Source organism: Dreissena polymorpha, chromosome 2 (assembly GCF_020536995.1).
Source record: "Dreissena polymorpha isolate Duluth1 chromosome 2, UMN_Dpol_1.0, whole genome shotgun sequence".
Taxonomy (NCBI): domain Eukaryota; kingdom Metazoa; phylum Mollusca; class Bivalvia; order Myida; family Dreissenidae; genus Dreissena; species Dreissena polymorpha.
The window spans coordinates 85695873-85717527 of NC_068356.1; the positions used below are offsets into that span (position 1 = coordinate 85695873).

The 21655-nt window shown below is 33.2% G+C and overlaps 2 long non-coding RNA genes across 2 annotated transcripts; one reads left to right on the forward strand and one right to left on the reverse strand.

Moving 5' to 3' along the window:
* The first annotated feature begins 13526 nt into the window (after nt 1-13526).
* LOC127867930 (uncharacterized) lies at nt 13527-14220 on the forward strand. The gene is made up of 2 exons (XR_008043814.1): nt 13527-13744; nt 14112-14220. It is a non-coding gene; the product is annotated as an uncharacterized LOC127867930 (long non-coding RNA).
* LOC127867929 (uncharacterized) lies at nt 13625-21313 on the reverse strand. The gene is made up of 3 exons (XR_008043813.1): nt 20460-21313; nt 14765-15234; nt 13625-14176 (listed from the first exon to the last, which is right to left on the reverse strand). It is a non-coding gene; the product is annotated as an uncharacterized LOC127867929 (long non-coding RNA).
* Between the last annotated feature and the right edge of the window lie 342 nt (nt 21314-21655).

Genomic DNA, 21655 nt, shown 5'->3' on the forward strand with positions numbered 1-21655 from the left:
AGGTGTCTATACATCATGTAGATTCAATTATTATTCATATATATATTCAATTAATTTATTTGCTGGATTTTAAGTCACTCCGACATAGTGTAGGTCACATACATGTAGCGACTTTATGGGAACAAAAAATAAATGTGTATAATGTTATACAGTTAGGACGGACATACACAAAATTGTTTCGATTAATTGGAAAATATTAACGCAAATTAATTAGCTGCTGTGAAAGTGACAACCACAACATGTATTTCGTGTGTAAGGAAAACGTGCAAAACTGGCATGAAAAGCATGGGCGAACTGTCATACAAATCAACTTGTAGCGCAGAGAAAATTGAGATGTTTACTTTGACAGTAAAAAATGTGGCGCGTGGTAATTAAATTTTGTCGCCCATACCGCGAACGCAGTTGATTTCTTGAAACGAAAGAACATAAATGCGCTGTATCGGTTAAGTGTAGATAGTTCAGTATTGAACCGATATTTCGTCGCTGTATACACCTTCCATGAGGACTGCATGTTACTTGGGTGCTAATGCCACAGTTGCTAAGACGAACGCGCTCATCGGAGCTATTTGGTTTGCGAATGCATAATCTGGATGCAAAGTGGTTAAATGCAGTAACGGACTACACTCTTCTGTATACGTATATTATGTTACTTATAGGGCGAATTGCAGAAGGCAATCGCCCCAAAAATTCCATAGTAAGTTTGTGTTGAATATTTTGCGACGGTATGTTTAAGATACTAGTTTTAACATTCACAAATAATTCTGGTTTAAATGTGAGGTTCTGCTAGCCCTAAAACTGGTTTAAACCCAAAATTCTTCGTATTTACCGTAAAAGGCGGTGATCCCAGTGTTAATTATTTATTTTATGAATTTAGTGGGTGCTTTTTGTTAAAGGGGCCTTTTTACGTTTAGGTAAATTGACAACATAAAAGCCATGTTTCAGATTCACAGATTTTCTTTGTAGTCATGATATTTGTGAGGAAACAGTAATATTCAACATGTACCATGCCCTAAAGTAGCCATTATATGCATCTTTTGAAGATTAAAAAAAAAACTTAAAATTATAAAGCGTTGCAACGCGAAACGATTGAATAATTGGAGAGCGTTGTTGTTGTCGGTATATTATGTGATAATACGAGGATTGCTTATAAAATGTATAAAACACATCACTAAATGTATGAGCATGGATGGCCGAGTTGTCTAAGCGATAGACTTTTACTCCAGGAGTCAGCAGTTCGAGCCCAGTTGAGGGTTACTTTTTTTCTTTCTATAATTGCATTATTGTTTTTTTACTGGAGCTTTTAAGATTCAATGTATACATTCACCAATATAATGCATTTAACGACAAACTTCAGTACATGCCAAAATATGAGAAAAGTTAACTTTAATTTAGCGAGTAAGCAAAATAAAATCATTACATGATATACTGTCTGGCGTCTCATTTTCTGCTTAGTGTGAAAGAAATCAAAATGACTCAATACTGGGTTTTTCATGCTTAAATTTCCATTTAATCATTGACAAAGAAAAATTCTGGTCGCTGGATATTAAATCTACATTTATATTGACATGTAAACGTCTTCGTTTACATTACAGTTAGTAGCCGTGATAGTTCAAAAGATGATTTTGAAAACATTAGTTGCAATATCAACACACATCAAGGTTATTTTTGAGGACGAAATATATGTTCGATAAAATTGCGTCAGAAAATTGAGATATTATCTATGCATAACGTAAACAACACATTTGCGTAATAAAGCATTGAAGAGACAATCTGCTATGTATTCATATATTTTATTTCATTAATTATTATAATAAAATGGAAGTTATTTGCTATACAGGTTTACAGACCCACGAAACGCCATAAATGGCATCCGGCGTTTAAATTCAATTTTACGAGCTAACCAAGAATATTGATGATGAGGCTTCTTTGACAAACAATATTTGAAACACGTATCATAAGCTTTGTACAATTTAGGATGCTCCCATCCATTATGTAAACAAATAATAAATGTATTTATATACCACCAATCCACTTTTTGATGATGTACCAAAACAAAATATTTCCTAATTAAATTAATATTTAGAACTTGCTCAACACGTTTTAGATTAAAACACATATACCATTTTATCGATTTTCTGACCAAATACGTAGTTTTAAATGTGTGTTATTGTGTCATATGACATATTACACAAGCAGATATCTTGGTTGTGAATACATACATACACTTAATTATATCTTATATTTTACTTCTTAATACATACATATTTAAAATATAAGTATACTCCTTCGTACAGTAATAAATACAAAACGAGAACATGAAGGCACTTCAAACTAGAATGTACTGTAATTGGCAATTTCTTTTTTCAGGTCTATTGGTTCATCATGGCCTCTTTGTAAATCATATAAACTGAGAAACAACTGTCAATTGAAATTACTTTACATTTTATTACAATTTACGTTGTATTACAAATTTTGTTGAGTTAACTGTGTCAGGTAATCTATATGACCCAATGTTAAAAAGTGACGGCACTCAGACACTTTCCACACGTATACAAGAAGCATGTGTTACCATTCAAGAAGTCTTCATAGTGTGTTGGGGGTAACTTAGATACTATCTACGTAGGAATTTCGAATAAATATTAAATACAATGCTATTGGGTGCCAGACACAATCAAAATAACATTAATTTAAAAACTGTACTTAGACATTTGGGACACCAAATGTAAATTGTTTAGTACACAACAATTTACCATGGGCAATGAGTAATATCACGTTCCTTATTTCTATCATATGGCAGTTGTTATCTCAAAAACCGTTTGACAATAACTCTCACTGATGAGAATTCGCACTTTCAGTCAATATCTGTCGCAGAGTCAGCTTATTGATCACACTATATATTAAAAAAAAGTTTTGAGAGCTACTTGAACTTAATAGATAGTAAAAAACATGAGATAGCATTGAATAGATCGCGATTTTCTTCGCATCTATATAAAAAGAAAAAGGAATAATTGTAATAATATTATTTACAATGTTACATACTGCATTATCATTGCATAACACGCTTATGAGGTCAATATACATGTATGACAGTTAATGAATTTTAGCCAATTCAATATTATTAATAGCATATGCTTATGATAGATATTGCCACAATAGAGATCAATGAAAAACACATCATTGATATTAGCGGTAAAATTCATCGACAGTTATACTTAAACGGCTTCGTTGTGAAAAGTCTGAGTCTGCTGTCAAACCACAGTATTTCACGAATAGTTTTCATCTCATAATTACCTTCATGCCATTAAGTGATATTAAGAAGGACATTTTGGTTAGTATTGCCTAATATTGAATATATATACATGTACAGTGTAAAACAGTAGGTATTTTATTAAACAGCTAATCTGCGGATGATGTAAATGGCTACCATGCATACTGTTAACCTATCATAATCGTAAAATATCAATGTACTTGTCTTCTGTTTTGAGAAATTGCGCATTATCTGATCCCTGGGACACATTTTCATGTTTACATCGAGAGCCACACTCGAATATGATTGGGCAGTTGTTACCAGGGCTGCACCTACCAACACATGCGTTGCCATAATAATAAAAACTCGTTTTGCTCAAGTTTGCTTTTATATTAAGAAAACTATTGTATCAAACTACTTGTATTATTTCAAACATGAGTCATTTAAATTCGAGGCGGCGATATTACCAGCACAGCCGCAAAGCATATCTAAAACTTGTTTGTTTTGTGTTTGTTAACTTAAAGCTCTCTAATGTCTTTATCAGTCTAAGACCTAGACGGTGATTAATGATCATGGTTTGATCTTACTGATAAATCTATCTTAGTCAGCTAAGGTGTAAAGATAAGCAATGTTGACTGAATAAAAATCATGTATTCAAAAGAACGCTAAATATGTTAATATTACAAGATAACACTCATATCTACTTCAAGTCATCGAATACCATAGATATTATTTTCGGCACCAACTAAGTCTTCAGCTGTTTATGCCAAGTTACAGTCACTGATCCAAAGAACATAAAGGATAAACATGACTATTGTATATTAATTTTGATTATTTTTAGTTTGCCTATGAACACGTTTCAGATATTGATGTATGTGCAACTGTAATAGGTGTGCTCTGCAGATTATGTTACTCGCGATCACAGGTTTCGACATAAATACATGTAGACAAAACTTTTAAAGCGTTGAGCAATTCCTTAATATTATTAGTTTCAGCCAATTTGTTTACAGCTCCTCTCGTACTGGCATCATGTACTATAGGGTCGGAGAACACAATCCTGATACTTTCATTGTTTGGAGCACCCTATTGTACATAGTGTATATATATACGCAAAGTAAACAATGCCTCTTGTTGAAAATCATCTACAGGCGGTGGATTTCTATTCTTACTTGTATTAACCATAAAAGTATTTCATTGACGAACTTTGTTTAAATCTTGCATTGTAAGTTCATACCGCATTTGCACACCGTGACTGAAATAATCGTACGGTACACAAATATCAAATGGCCATTATTTGCATACAAATTAACGCACACTACAACGAAGATGGCAAGGATTCGACATACAAGAATTGTAAATATGTATAAATCGCGTTCAATATTCACAAATTTAGACCACCAATACTAAGACAAATGAGGCTGCTATGAGGGGCGTTTCCAAATCAAAAGTAAAACATTCCTTTATTTATGTACAAATATACGGTCGATCGGAAGTGAATTATAAGCAAGAGTTATGGTGCTCACTGTTAACGAAACGTCAGACATTAGGGTGTTTTGGTTATCGAAATAACGTCGTATATACTGCAATTTAACAAACTATATACACGGGCATAAACCCCTTTTACTTAAAATATGATCAATTATTTTCGTCAACGTGGACGTGAGGATAAGAACAAATTATTCGACCAAGCAACAAGCTATTGCCTTTTTTCTTAAATGCGAACATTGAAAGAAATGCATGTATATTCAGCACTCGCTAAAATTGTCATAACGCCATAAATGGTGCATACAAGTACAATAAAACTGTTCCATTATAATTTAATTTTGAAATATATCCAACCTAACCGGAGTTCTGTCTGCATTACGTTAACGTTTTCTACATGCAAATTCAATATGTTTGTGTCCAAAGATTTTGCAATATTTGAGAATTTAACCGGATCGATTTTGTCATATAAAAGCGATATATAATTTCATTTAATAATGGGAGATAACTTCTACAGTCTTATTATTAAGTTTTTCACAATCGTTAGTAAGTCTATAAATAGAAATTCTGTTTTACAACATACATATATAAGCACAAACGTATTTGGCATGCTAATACTTTCAAGTACAAATTTAACCAACATACTCTTAGATTAGGCACAATATTTCTAAATTCTTAAGATGTTTTATCGTTATCACCTTAAATGTGGAAATAAAGATAAATTTGATATTCAAATTTTGATAACGTGTGATCGTCTCTGTATACGTTATATATTCTAAATGCGTGTATGTTTATGTAATTGCATTTGATTAATCACATCCTGTGTTTATTAAGGAGTGTTTTCTGTTTATTAAACAAAAGTTGTTTGAATACCATTTCCATTTGTATTCATGTTGATATTGTATTTTTTTTAAATGTAATGTTACAATCAATTACTGTTTGAATTGGAGTAGTCAAGACAAGATTGATTTATTAATTCGATATTTGTGTGTCTATTAAAATAAATTACCCGCTATATTGTGTCCTTTGTTAATACTTGGTAGTATTTATGTATGAATTTTACAAGTTGTATAGAAAACTTATTAAGTGGATATTTGTAATCGAGGTAACTTGATTCGTCTACGGAAAATACATTCATCTATTGGAGATTTAATTGCATTCAGGAATAAAGTTCAATGCCATTCTAACTAAGTGTAGAGTTTTGTGAGCTAGACACACACAAAAAAACAAATACTAAAAAAGCGCCGATCTTAATAGTTGAATGGTATTGATCCGAAATATTTGATCACGCACTTATCATATGACACAATGTTCTTCCAGTGTTTACCTTTTCATCGGTTTGATAAACTATATCTGTCTGCTCGAAAACGATAAGGTTTCATAACTTCACTGCATTGGTTCAACGTGGTCTACCGCGCATTGTTAAAATACAAGAGTGTAATATATCAATAACTTAAATGCAAGGACAGATCATTTTAGCTATCAGTAATCTGCAGTTGTACCTGTACCGCAGTGTTAGAGTAAACTTCATAAGAAAGAAAATAAACATATTTAAATCGTTTTTCAAAAGTTGAACGATATGTACAAAAATACTTTCTCAATACTATATATATATATATATATATGTTGAACGTAAATTCTCATAGAAGATATAACACATTTTCAAAATGTTGCTCGAGTATACGGTTCAAATAATGAGCACCCGTATCAGTGTGCACAGTACACAAACTAGTCAAATAAATTGCGTTTGAAAATTGTTTTTATTACAATCGCTGTATTGTAAATTGTTAAAACAGTTTCTAGTATTTTCTTCAAAATTTCGCTTTAAATTTGATGTGAATGAGTGCCTACTTTAAGGGAATTGAAGAGTGTTTTATTATAGACCACACATCTGTTTTTAGATAAGATTGTATACATATATATGAAGACAAATGATCACAAGTATTGGGCAGACAGCGGATTAAACAGTTTAAATTACAATATGTATTAAATTTACTTCATACATGTGATCACTTATTTCTAATTAAAAATCAATACATTTACGTATATAATAACATTAAACCTCAAACAAAAATTTTACATCGAAAAATGAGCAATTACTTAAACATTATCTTTGATTGACTCTTCCCTTCTTAATAGTCCGTCGATTTGATCAACGCTTTTGATTAAGAGCATTAATTCAGATATACATGTAGTTATTGCACATTAATTTTTGTAGCAAAACACATGATTTAAAAGTGCAATATATGTAATACTATTACTGAAGGAATTATATTATCTTATCTACAAAATGAGGTCCAATACCACCACCACCACCTCACCCCCCCCACACACAAAATAATACTAAAACAGCATCGTTAGTTTGATTTAAATGTTTATGCTTGTTACTTTGTCCGAAACAGTATTAACAACACAGGCATCACATAAATCTGGAAATGTAAGGCACATGGTTATCCGGTAACCATGAGAGAACAGATACAGGAGCACGTTGGTTATGATTGTTATAGAAATCAAAACATCGACTGTTCTGATTAAACAAAATTGATTGATACAAACGTACACAAATCGTTATTTAATACCCCCGATACACCGACTCCGTTCGAAGTACGTTCTGAAAAAAGTGACTAAACGGGCTCAAACTGAGTGAGAACGGAGTGATCGTAGTAGCAACGTGTTACGAACTGTCTTCGAACTTTGTTGACGGCCTTGAACGGGGTTGAACGGGAGAGGTGTTTCAGAACTTTGAGCCTACTCAACATTTTCTTCCGATCATCCCGTTCTACAATTAAACATAGTAAACACGTACTTGAAACGGAATGGACGTACTAAGAACGGATAGGTCGTACTAAGGTCGGGTTAGGAACGTGCCAGAACGTAGTGCGATCGGACCGAAATTACCTGTGCGATGCCACACCGATTCAGTCCGTTTCTAGTCTGTCTAATCCGTTCTTAGACAGACCGACCCCGTCCGCACTACGTCTTAAGTACGATCTTGTTTCGTGTAAATAAATAGAAACTAAAATATAAGTTCTTACAACGTTTGCAACACGTTCTATAAGTTCTCTGTAAGTTCTTAGTACGTTGTACTCGTTTTAAAGAATTCGAAGAAAGTTCGTAGTACGTTGTACTCGTTTAATGCAGTTGTTACAACTTCAAAACATTTAATTCATCGCCGTTCACACCCTTGACTTTTGCTTGCTTTTCCCAAAGAAAGGATTTTTTCTTGGTGAATTTTTAGCTATCAAGCTTCTTGTTATAAAGGATTTCGTTAGATTTTAGCCGGTCAATCACGGCTTCCTGCTGTTCCATAGTGAGATTTGTGTGGGTTTTGGCTTTCTTCGTTTTTTGTTCCTGGCTAGATGCTTCATCTTCGTCCGATATTTGAATAATCGACCTGGACGCAGATCCATAATCTGAAGCTACCGGAGACACAGCGTGATCCTTTTCATTTTTAGTTTTGGCAAATTCAGGATTTTCAATATCTTCTGCATTTTCTTGACGTTTTTCAGTTGAGATATTGGATATTGATTTGTGTTTTGTTAATTGCGACAACCTTTAGCCGCAGTGCCAATTCGGCGGAATTATTTCTTTGAGGCATTACAAATGTACGTCTGGTCGGCTCAAAGCGTGAAACATAAATGAGAGCTGGCAGCAACGTGACAGTAACTACTTTCTAAACGTACTAGGAACGTAGTAGGACTGAGTGAGAACTGCCTTTGAACGAGTTACCACTGCATAACGAATAAAGAAGAACTGCGTACGAACGTGATCAAACTGGCTGAGGACGGGCTCGTTCTGACTGGAAACGGTATACTTAATGGGACAATAGGAAAATTGACCCGGTTGAACTGGATAAAGACGGACTGACAACGGGATAGGACAGGATAAGAACGAACTCCACGTAGCGCGAACTGTGTATGAACATCATTCAATCCTATTGTATTGTTTTCTGACCCAAACTACACGTTCAAGCAAATTCACATCCCGTTCTGCGTTTTCTTCAGAACGTGGTCGAACTGTCAAAGAACGTGCTTGGTGTATGGGCTCCTTAACATATGGTGAACCATTTTTTATTGTTCGTATGGAATGAGTGATGTATTGGACGTCATCATTGATGACGTTCATTCGAACGAATGATAAAGGGGGCTAAGTTTCGTTAAGGTGGCGAGAATCACTGCGATTTGAGTTTCTTGAAAACTGGCCCAGCACGTTTGCTGAAATTTGACATGTATATGGACAAGAATGCGATCTACCTGTTGGCGTAGGCGTTATACCTGGGAAAAATAAAGTTTTTTGATTAAATCACGAAAAAGTTTCGCAAGTTTGACAAAACCGGATATACAAAATGCGGTATGTGGATATACCGAAGTCCTACCGAAATCCCCGAAATCAAACTTTGATAAAACAATGTTTCATTAGTGATTTCAGTGTATTTCGCAACGATCTATATTAAAATACGCAGTATTTCAATACACAATCAATATTAATGGGGATTTCGTGGGGTCTCGTGGATTTCTGGGGATTTTGGTAATTACGGGAAATTCGGTATTTCTTCACACCCGTCAAAATGGTCGACTTCGTCAGAATGAACGCTTAGAAAGTATTTACAAAAAAACATCATCTCAAACGATGTAAAGTGAACGCTACTTATCTGTTTTGTAGATAAGTATACGATCCATTGGAAAACACTAACATTTGACATAAAAAAACGCCAGTGGATATGGAAATCTTCATCGTTTGAAATAGCAGACGGCGTCGACCAAAGGCGAAAAGAACGCGAGAAAGTATTAACAAAATAACATAATTAAAAATGATGTCAAGTGAACGCTAATTCGCTGTTTTGTAGATAAGTATACGATCTATTGAAAACCATAACATTTGACATAAAACACCCGTGGATATGCAAATCTTCTGCGTACCAAATAGCAGACATCATGCGGCGTCTAATCTGAGTCTACGCTGTTTGCCAAGGCCGATAGTATAATGAATGGAAATGCACAAACTCAGCAACTGGCAAGCATATATGCATTAGTAGATTGTTTCGTGATTATTTAGAAACGACTACATAATTCTTTTGGTTCAGCCAGTGCAACTTAACAGAAATAAGTATAATAGTTTCTACACCTGACAACAATGTGCCAACTTTATACAAGGTAAGTTGTTTACATTATTTAAAATATTTCAAGCTTACAGTATACAACAATAAACAGCTGGTACAATGTAATGTCATCGTTTTAATTTTAATAAGCCCGTGGTTAATTACCCTTTTTAATCTTATGGTTCAATGCATCTCTAACACCTTCAATTGACATTCTCGGCTTGGGTACTACTTACCGGTACATGTACCCCGGGTACTCTTAACTTTACTTACATGTAGCCCGGGTATGGTAAAGAAACTTAAACATACCCGCAAATATTAGATTGTATCCGAGTTGTATATCTGCCATAAATTCGATGTCGTTAAACATGCTAGCGATTAAAGTAAAACAATATTGTTTACCTTAAAGAAACTTCTCTTTAAAAAAAATCTGCATCAACATGCTTTTTAGTATGAGTGTTGAGAGGACGCCGTAGGAATAATCAAGTAATCAAGAATACGTCTCTGTTACTGCTTTTATTTCCTTCATGTATAATGACGATAAGGATTGACGACTAACATTGACGGCAATGATAACAAGCATTGAAAACTAACACTAACGACAAGGATTGGCGACTAGATGTAACATTGACGATTCTCTACAATAAATGAAATTAACAATAAAGAATGAATAATACGATTATAGTACAACAGATCTGCTATTCGAAGTATAATATGATAGCATACACTCATTAGAATAAAAGGTTTCATAAATAACAATTTGAAACATTTTCAATAAATATCGAAATATCTTATACAATATTTATTACACAGCATGAATTATTTGTTAAAACATAATATAAATACCAAATATGGTGTTCCCCATTTAACGGACCTCCCAAACCAAAAAATGTTTCTTTTAAAAAATCTATGACGGTAAAAAGTGAACGTGCGACATCGCGGAAAATATACTTGACAACGTCATACAATGACGCGACTTTAAACAATTTAAGATTTTAAATTGAATCACATTAATGATTGTAAAAATGAGTTTTGATAATACATTGTATAAATGCCATTTAACAGAAAATTGACATAAATGTAAACATAATTAATTTTTACAAAATAGCCGACAACAACCGATTTAGTGTTAAAATTCCCGGGTATGTTTTAGTATATTTACCGTACCCAGGGTACGAGCCTTACTAACTGTATTATTATTATATCTCACCGACTACCTTTACCTTGTTGTGTTTCAACCTGAAATTTATGTAAAATCCGGCTTTCTTTACTTTTATTTTTCATTCATTTGAATACGCAATTGTTGACGTATCTCGTGGAAAATTATTTGAATCTTTGGATTTTAGTGACGACAAGCTGGAAGTGTCAATTTATTTTTTACAATGAATCTAAGATGTATTTAATTTTTGTGTGTTTGTCATGCATAGTTCAGTGTTTTCCAGAAAAATTTGAGTAGCCAGTTATATGGCCGGCAACTATGCAGTAAAACCAAAGCATTTGTGACATTTACTTGATATATTTGGGAAAAGTAGCCGGCATCAAGAGTTAATGTAACCGGCAAGATCGCTAGCAGCCGGTATTTAAAGAGAACACTGATAATAGTAAACTAAATCTCTACGACGGGATTACAGCTTTGTAAAATTGTTTTTTGGGTGATAATGGTTAGTAATTCATACTAATGTTATTAAAAAATATCGGCTTTAAATTTAATTTTGAGAATGGGATGGAAGAACAGAAAATGAAGAGCATACAGGGATGGAAATAAGTGGTTTACCGTGAACCCGGGGCAAGTAGATTTTGGCCTGGGCAACTCAATTTCAAAAGTTGGTAAACTTCTTTTTTTTTAAGCTTAAAACAATTCACTGCAATAAAAATTGAAAAACAATTGATCACCATGGATCAATACTAGTTAAATAACATTCATTATTTAGGAATAGGACATGATTCAATTCAGGCTCATAATAAAACATCATGCATTGAACATGTGTTGTCAGCAAATGTATTTAATTATCTATTATTTTATTAAAAGAATGTATAATATTCACATGTTCATATTTCTGGGCTCGTTATTCTTTATCTGGGCAACCAAAATACTAAAGATGGTTGCCCACAATAGTAAACAGTTAGTTTCAATCCCTGGCATATCATTGTATCTCTATTGTTATAAGCATTGCATTAAAGTTGTGATTGAGGTTAGCCTGTTGTTTATGGTATATTTACATTTTAGCTTGACTGTTATATATGAAATATATATAGTCGAGCTATCCTACTCAACCCGGCGTCGGCGTGCGCATTGGAATGTTTGCGTACCACCTCAAATATATTTCCTATGTCCATTGACATATTGCTTTTATATTTTGCATACTTCATTACCGACATAACCCCAATCTATAAACAAGAGCAGACAACTCATTTACTGTATCAAGCATTTTAACAGAATTAGGCCCTTTTTCACTTAGAATAATATGCATATTATTGATAAATCTATGTTAAAGTTTGCATATGACCTCAAATATTTTTTATGTCACTTGACATATTGCGTTCATACACCATGTATTTTGCTTATTAACCAACATGACCCCAATGTATAAACAAGAGCAGATAACTGTATCAAGCATTTTGTAACAATTATGGCCTTTTTTTCACTTAGAATAAGCATATAATTGATAAATCTATTATTAAGTTTGCGTACCACCTTTAAATTGCCATAACTTGTTTATTATGCTCCCCCCCAAATTTTTTAGGGGGAGCATATAGTCGCCGCTTCGTCTGTCCGTCGGTGCACAAATTTGTTTCGTACCCAATTTTTTTTGTACCCAAATTTATATATGTACCCTTTTTTTTTCGTACCCAAATAGTTTTTTGTACCCTATTTTTTTCGTTCCCTATAGGTTTTCATAACCAAATTTTTTTTCGTACCCAATTTTTTTTTTACACAAATTTGTTCGAACCCAAATTTCTTTAAACCCATTTGTTCGTACTCAAATTTTTTTCGTACCCAAATTCGTTTTGTTCCCAATTTTTTTTGTACCCAAATTTTTATTTGAACCTTTTTTTTCGTACCCAAATAGTTTTTCGTACCCTAATTTTTTTTCATAACCATTTTTTTTTTCGTACCCACATTTTTTTGTACCCAATTTTTTCGTACACAAATTTGTTCGTACCCAAATTTCTTCGTACCCATTTGTTCGTACTCATTTTTTTTTCGTACACAAATTTTTTCGTACCTTATTTTTTATTTGTACCCATTTTTTTCGTACCAAAATAGTTTTTTCGTTCCCTTATTTTGTTTGTACCCTTTTTATCGTACTCAAATTTGTTTTCGTACCCAAATTTGTTTTTTTTTCCTACCCACATATTTTTTCGTACCATTTTTTTTTAGAAATATGGAATGAGTGATGTATTGGACGTCATCATTGATGACGTTCAATCGAACGAATGATAAAGGGGGCTAAGTTTCGTTAAGTTGAGGCATATAGTCGCGATTTGTGGCGCTTGAATACTGGCCGAGCACGTTTGCTGAAATTTGACATGTATATGGACAAGAATGCGATCTACCTGTTGGCGTAGGCGTTATACCTGGGAAAAATCAAGTTTTCGAGTATTTTGCGTTTAAATATTTTTATGGGAAAGAGCACGCGCGCATGACGTCATGAAAAGCGCTTAGGCTAGCTTCCATCTTGCTACGAAACAAAGAAACTGACGTTACGCGTTATTAATTTAATATAAAGTTAGGCGTTTAATCGATAAACAAAGACGTAATAATTGTGTTTTAATATCAATCGGAAGTACACATGCATGTCTTTTGTGCACAGTGTGGTTTTTTAATAAACATGACATAAATCTATGTGTTATTCAACGTATTGTGTGCGACGAGTTGAAGAGAGGTTTACACGGCTAGGCTTTCCGAGATAAATGTAAGTACACACTGGTATTAGAATGGTATTCTATTTATCCGATAATATCTTGAATATAAATGATATTCAGACAATTACATTATTAGGGTTTAATAATTTATTATTTAATCAATAAATAAACGCGAGCAGCAAATCAATTAATTTCGTTTATAGTGGAAACCGAAAGTAAACAAAGCAACCGTCAAAATGGCTGACGACATAGCAACGTAGGAATTAACACTCAGAAAATATTTACAAAATAAGATCATCAGAAATGATATAAAGTGAACGCTAATTCGCTGTTTTGACGATAAGTATACGATCTATTGAAAAACCATAACATTTGACATAAAAACACCCGCGGATAATCCGATATGGAAATCTTCAGCGTAACGAAATAGCAGACACCACACAGCGTCTCATCTGATTCTACGCTGTTTGCCAAGGCCGATACTATAATGAATGGAAATGCACAAACTCAGTAACTGGCAAGCATATATGCATTAGTAGGTTGTTTCGTGATTATTTAGAAACGACTACATAATTCTTTTGGTTCAGCCAGTGCAACTTAAGAGAAATAAGTATAAAAAGTTTCTACACCTGACAACAATGTGCCAACTTAATACAAGGTAAGTTGTTTACATTATTTAAAATATTGCAACAATAAACAGCTGGTACAATGTAATGTCATCATTTTAATTTTAATAAGCCCGTGGTTAATTACCCTTTTTAATCTTATGGATCAATGCATCTCTAACACCTTCAATTGACTTGTTCATGAAAAATATACACCCTCAGTGCATGTTATCCCATACACCATCACTCACTTACTAAGGCTCGATTGGTCATTCTCGGCTCGGGTACTACTTACCAGTACATGTACCCCGGGTACTCTTAACTTTACTTACATGTACCCCGGGTACGGTAAATAAACTTAAACATACCCGCAAATAATTATTAGATTGTATCCGAGTTGTATATCCGCCCAAAACCCGATATTGTTAAACATGCTACCGATTAACGTAAAACAATATTGTTTACCTTAAAGAAACTTCTCTTTTAAAAAATCTGCATCAACATGCTTTTTAGTATGAGTGTTGAGAGGACGCCGTAGGAATAATCAAGTAATCAAGAATACGTCTCTGTTTCTGCTTTTATTTCCTTCATGTATAATGACGATAAGGATTGACGACTAAAATTGACAACAATGATAACAAGCATTGAAAACTAACACTAACGACAAGCATTGGCAACTAGATGTAACATTGACGATTCTCTACAATAAATGAAATTAACAATAAAGAATGAATAATAAGATTATAGTACAACAGATATGCTTTTCAAAGTATAATATAATAGCATACACTCATTAGAATAAGAGGTTTCATAAATAACAATTTGAAACATGTTCAATCAATATCGAAATATCTTATTCAATATTTATTACACAGCATGAATTAATTGTTAAAACATAATATAAATACCATTTAACCATTCCCCATTTAACGGACCTTGCAAACCAAATAATGTTTCTTTAAAAAAATCTATGACGGTAAAAAGTGAGCGTGCGATGTCGCGGAAAATATTATACTTGACGACGTAATACAATGACGCGACTTTAAACAATTTAAGATTTAAAATTAAATCACATCATTGATTTTAACAATGAGTTTTGATAATATAAATGCCATTGAACAGAAAATTGACATAAATGTAAACATAATTAATTTTTACAAAATACCCGACAACAACAGATTTAGTGTTAAAATTCCCGGGTACGTTTTAGTATATTTACCGTACCCAGGGTACGAGCCTTACTAACTGTATTATTATTATATCTCACCGACTACAGGGTACCTTTACCTTGTTGTGTTTATCAAACTGGAATTTATGTAAAATCCGGCTTTGTTTACTTTTATTTTTCATTCATTTGATTACGCAATTGTTGACGTACCTCGTGGAAAATTATTTGAATCTTTGGATTTTAATGGCGACAAGCTATAAGTGTCAATTTATTTTTAAAACGAATCTAAGATTTTAAGTATTGTGTGTTTTTCATGCATAATTCAGTGTTTTCCAGAAAATTGAGTACCAGTTATATGGCCGGCAACTATGCAGTAAAACAAAAGCATTTATGATATTTACTTGATATATTTGGGAAAAAAAGCCGTCATGTAAATGTAAGAGTAAATGTAACGGGCAGAATCGCTGGCTGCCGGTATTTAAAGAGAACACTGATAATAGTAAACTAAATCTCTACGACACGATTACAGCGTTGTAAAATTGTGTTTTGGGTGATAATGGTTAGTAATTCATACAAATGTTATTAAAAAATATTGTGCTTTAAAATTAATTTTGAGAATGGGATGGAAGAACAGAAAATGAAGAGCATACAGGGATGGAAATAAGTGGTTTCCCATGAGCCCGGGGCAAGTAGATTTTGGCCTGGGCAACTCAATTTCAAAAGTTGGTAAACTTGTTTTTTTTTAAATCTTAAAACAATTCAGTGCAATAAAAATTGAAAAACAATTGATCACCATGGATCAATACTAGTTAAATAACATTCATTATATAGGAATAGGACATGATTCAATTCAGGCTCATAATAATACATCATGCATTGAACATGTGTATTGTCAGCAAATGTATATAATTATCTATTATTTTATTTTAAAAATGTATAATAATATTCACATGTTCATATTTCTGGGCTCGTTATTCTTTATCTGGGCAACCAAAATACTAAAGATGGTTGCCCACAATAGTAAAAAGTTAGTTTCAATCCCTGGCATATCATTGTAACTTTATTGTTTAACTGCATTGCATTAAAATTGTGATTGAGGTAAGCTTGTTGTTTATAGTATATTTACTTTTTAGCTCGACTATTATATATGAAATATATATAGTGTAGCTATCCTACTCACCCCGGCGTAGGTGCGCGCATTGGAATGTTTGCGTACCACCTCGAATATATTTCCTATGTCCATTGACATATTGCTTTCATACATGTATTTTGCTTCTTAACCAACATGACCCCAATGTATAAACAAAAGCAGATAACTGTATCAAGCATTTTGTAACAATTATGGCCTTTTTTTCACTAAGAATAAGCATATAATTGATAAATCTATTTTAAAGTTTGCGTACCACCTTTAAATTGCCACAACTTTTTTATTATGCTGTCCTCAAATTTTTTAAGGGGGTAGCATATAGTCGCCGCTTCGTCTGTCCGTCCGTGCATAATTTTTGTCGGGCTATTTCTCAGCAACTAATGACTGGAATTCAATTTAACTTAATGGGAAGCTTCACTACCAAGAGGAGACATGCATATTATCAGCCGGTTCTGGTCAGATGATTTTTCACAGAGTTACAATGTATGGCCCTATGAAATTTTCCATTAACTGTACATATAACGCGATCTACCTGTTGGCGTATTCGTTATTACTGGGAAAAATCTAATTTTTGATTAAAATCACGAAAAAGTGGTGTTTTTTAGTGCGCAATCGCTATAAACACGTGGCTTGGCCGGAAGTACATGTAGCCTTAATAGCAACCCCAAGACAATTCACCCCCAGGAGACAATTCACGGGCTAGACAATTCAAATTAGATTTTTCATACCCCAATTTTTCGATTTTCGTAATCATTTTTGTCGTACCCAAATGTTTTTCGTACCCAAATTTGTTCGTACCTAAAAAAAAATTCGTACCCATTAGTTTCGTACCCAAATGTTTTTCGTATCCAAATTTTTCGTACCCAATTTTTTTCGTACCCCTTTTTTTTCGTGCCCAATTTTTTTCGTACCCATTTTTTTCGTACCTAAATTTTTGTTCGTACCAATTTTTTTTCGTAACAATTTTTTTTTTCGTACCCATTATTTCGTACCCAAATGTTTTTTGTTCCCAATTGTTTTCGTACCCAATTTTTTTTTCGTACCCATTTTTTTCGTACCCGTATGTTTTTCGTACCAAAATTTGTTCGTACCCATTTTTTTTTCCGTACCAATCTTTTTCGTACCCAAATTTGTTCGTACCCAATTTTTTTTTCATACCCATTTTTTTCGTACCCAAATAAAAAAAAATCGTACCCATTTTTTTAGTACCCAAATTTGTTTCGTACCCAAATTTTTATTTGTACAAATTTTTTTCGAACCCAAATAATTTTCGTACCCTAATTTTTTTGTTTCCTTTATTTTTTCGTACTCTAATTTGTTTTCGAAACCAAATTAGTTTTTTTTCCTGCCCATATTATGTTCGTACCCATTATTTCTTCGTACACAAATTTGTTCATATACCCAAATTTTTTCGTACCCATATGTCGTACTCAAATTTTTTTCGTACACAAATTTGTTCGTACCTAATTTTTTATTCGTACCCATTTTTTTCGTACCCAAATAGTTTTTCGTACCTTTATTTTGTTCGTACCCTTTTTTTTTTTCGTACTCAAATTTGTTTTCGTACCCAAATTATTTTTTTTTTCGTACCCACTGCCCACATATTTTTTCGTACCAATTTTTTATTTTGAAATAATCGATTTTCAATTTGATTTGAACTCTCCACTCATTCCATCCCGCGAAACCCTTAAGGTGTCGCAACTCTAGTAATCGATTTTCAATTTGATTTCATCTCTCCACTCATTCCATCACGCGAAACCCTTAAGGTGTCGCAACTCTAGTATGGAATGAGTGATGTATTGGACGTCATCATTGATGACGTTCAATATGGAATGAGTGATGTATTGGACGTCATCATTGATGACGTTCATTCGAACGAATGATAAAGGGGGCTAAGTTTCGTTAAGCTGGGGCAAATCACTGCGATTTGAGCGCCTTGAAAACTGGCCGAGCACGTTTGCTGAAATTTGACATGTATATGGACAAGAATGCGATCTACCTGTTGGCGTAGGCGCTATACCTGGGAAAAATCAAGTTTTCGAGTATTTTGTGTTGAAATATTTTTATGGGAAACGGCACGCGCGCATGACGTCATGAAAAGCGCTTAGGCTAGCTTCCATCTTGTTAATAAACAAAGAAACCAAGTTACGCGTTATTAATTTAATATAAAGTTAGGCGTTTAATCGATAAACAAAGACGTAATAATTGTGTTTGAATATCAATCGGAAGTACACATGCATGTCTTTTGTGCACAGTGTGGTTTTTTAATAAACATGACATAAATCTATGTGTTATTCAACGTATTGTGTGCGACGAGTTGAAGAGAGGTTTACACGGCTAGGCTTTCCGAGATAAATGTAAGTACACACTGGTATTAGAATGGTATTCTATTTATCCGATAATATCTTGAATATAAATGATATTGAGACAATTATATTATTAGGGTTTAATAATTTATTATTTAATCAATAAATAAACGCGAGCAGCAAATCAATTAATTTCGTTTATAGTGGAAACCGAAAGTAAATAAAGCAACCGTCAAAATGGCTGACGACATAGCAACATAGGAATTAACACTCAGAAAATATTTACAAAATAAGATCATCAGAAATGATCTAAAGTGAACGCTAATTCGCTGTTTTGACGATAAGTATACGATCTATTGAAAAACCATAACATTTGACATAAAAACACCCGCGGATAATCCGATATGGAAATCTTCAGCGTAACGAAATAGCAGACACCACACAGCGTCTCATCTGATTCTACGCTGTTTGCCAAGGCCGATAATATAATGAATGGAAATGCACAAACTCAGTAACTGGCAAGCATATATGCATTAGTAGGTTGTTTCGTGATTATTTAGAAACGACTACATAATTCTTTTGGTTCAGCCAGTGCAACTTAAGAGAAATAAGTATAAAAAGTTTCTACACCTGACAACAATGTGCCAACTTAATACAAGGTAAGTTGTTTACATTATTTAAAATATTGCAACAATAAACAGCTGGTACAATGTAATGTCATCATTTTAATTTTAATAAGCCCGTGGTTAATTACCCTTTTTAATCTTATGGATCAATGCATCTCTAACACCTTCAATTGACTTGTTCGTGAAAAATATACACCCTCAGTGCATGTTATCCCATACACCATCACTCACTTACTAAGGCTCGATTGGTCATTCTCGGCTCGGGTACTACTTACCGGTACATGTACCCCGGGTACTCTTAACTTTACTTACATGTACCCCGGGTACGGTAAATAAACTTAAACATACCCGCAAATATTAGATTGTATCCGAGTTGTATATCCGCCCAAAATCCGATATTGTTAAACATGCTACCGATTAACGTAAAACAATATTGTTTACCTTAAAGAAACTTCTCTTTTAAAAAATCTGCATCAACATGCTTTTTAGTATGAGTGTTGAGAGGACGCCGTAGGAATAATCAAGTAATCAAGAATACGTCTCTGTTTCTGCTTTTATTTCCTTCATGTATAATGACGATAAGGATTGACGACTAAAATTGACGACAATGATAACAAGCATTGAAAACTAACACTAACGACAAGCATTGGCAACTAGATGTAACATTGACGATTCTCTACAATAAATGAAATTAACAATAAAGAATGAATAATAAGATTATAGTACAACAGATATGCTTTACAAAGTATAATATAATAGCATACACTCATTAGAATAAGAGGTTTCATAAATAACAATTTGAAACATGTTCAATCAATATCGAAATATCTTATTCAATATTTATTACACAGCATGAATTAATTGTTAAAACATAATATAAATACCATTTAACCATTCCCCATTTATAACGGACCTTGCAAACCAAATAATGTTTCTTTAAAAAAATCTATGACGGTAAAAAGTGAGCGTGCGATGTCGCGGAAAATATTATACTTGACGACGTCATACAATGACGCGACTTTAAACAATTTAAGATTTAAAATTAAATCACATCATTGATTTTAACAATGAGTTTTGATAATATAAATGCCATTGAACAGAAAATTGACATAAATGTAAACATAATTAATTTTTACAAAATACCCGACAACAACAGATTTAGTGTTAAAATTCCAGGGTACGTTTTAGTATATTTACCGTACCCAGGGTACGAGCCTTACTAACTGTATTATTATTATATCTCACCGACTACAAGGTACCTTTACCTTGTTGTGTTTATCAAACTGGAATTTATGTAAAATCCGGCTTTGTTTACTTTTATTTTTCATTCATTTGATTACGCAATTGTTGACGTACCTCGTGGAAAATTATTTGAATCTTTGGATTTTAATGGCGACAAGCTATAAGTGTCAATTTATTTTAAAAACGAATCTAAGATTTTAAATATTGTGTGTTTTTCATGCATAATTCAGTGTTTTCCAGAAAATTGAGTACCAGTTATATGGCCGGCAACTATGCAGTAAAACAAAAGCATTTATGACATTTACTTGATATATTTGGGAAAAAAAGCCGTCATGTAAATGTAAGAGTAAATGTAACCGGCAGAATCGCTGGCTGCCGGTATTTAAAGAGAACACTGATAATAGTAAACTAAATCTCTACGACACGATTACAGCGTTGTAAAATTGTGTTTTGGGTGATAATGGTTAGTAATTCATACAAATGTTATTAAAAAATATTGTGCTTTAAAATTAATTTTGAGAACGGGATGGAAGAACAGAAAATGAAGAGCATACAGGGATGGAAATAAGTGGTTTCCCATGAGCCCGGGGCAAGTAGATTTTGGCCTGGGCAACTCAATATCAAAAGTTGGTAAACTTGTTTTTTTTTAAATCTTAAAACAATTCAGTGCAATAAAAATTGAAAAACAATTGATCACCATGGATCAATACTAGTTAAATAACATTCATTATATAGGAATAGGACATGATTCAATTGAGGCTCATAATAATACATCATGCATTGAACATGTGTATTGTCAGCAAATGTATATAATTATCTATTATTTTATTTAAAAAATGTATAATAATATTCACATGTTCATATTTC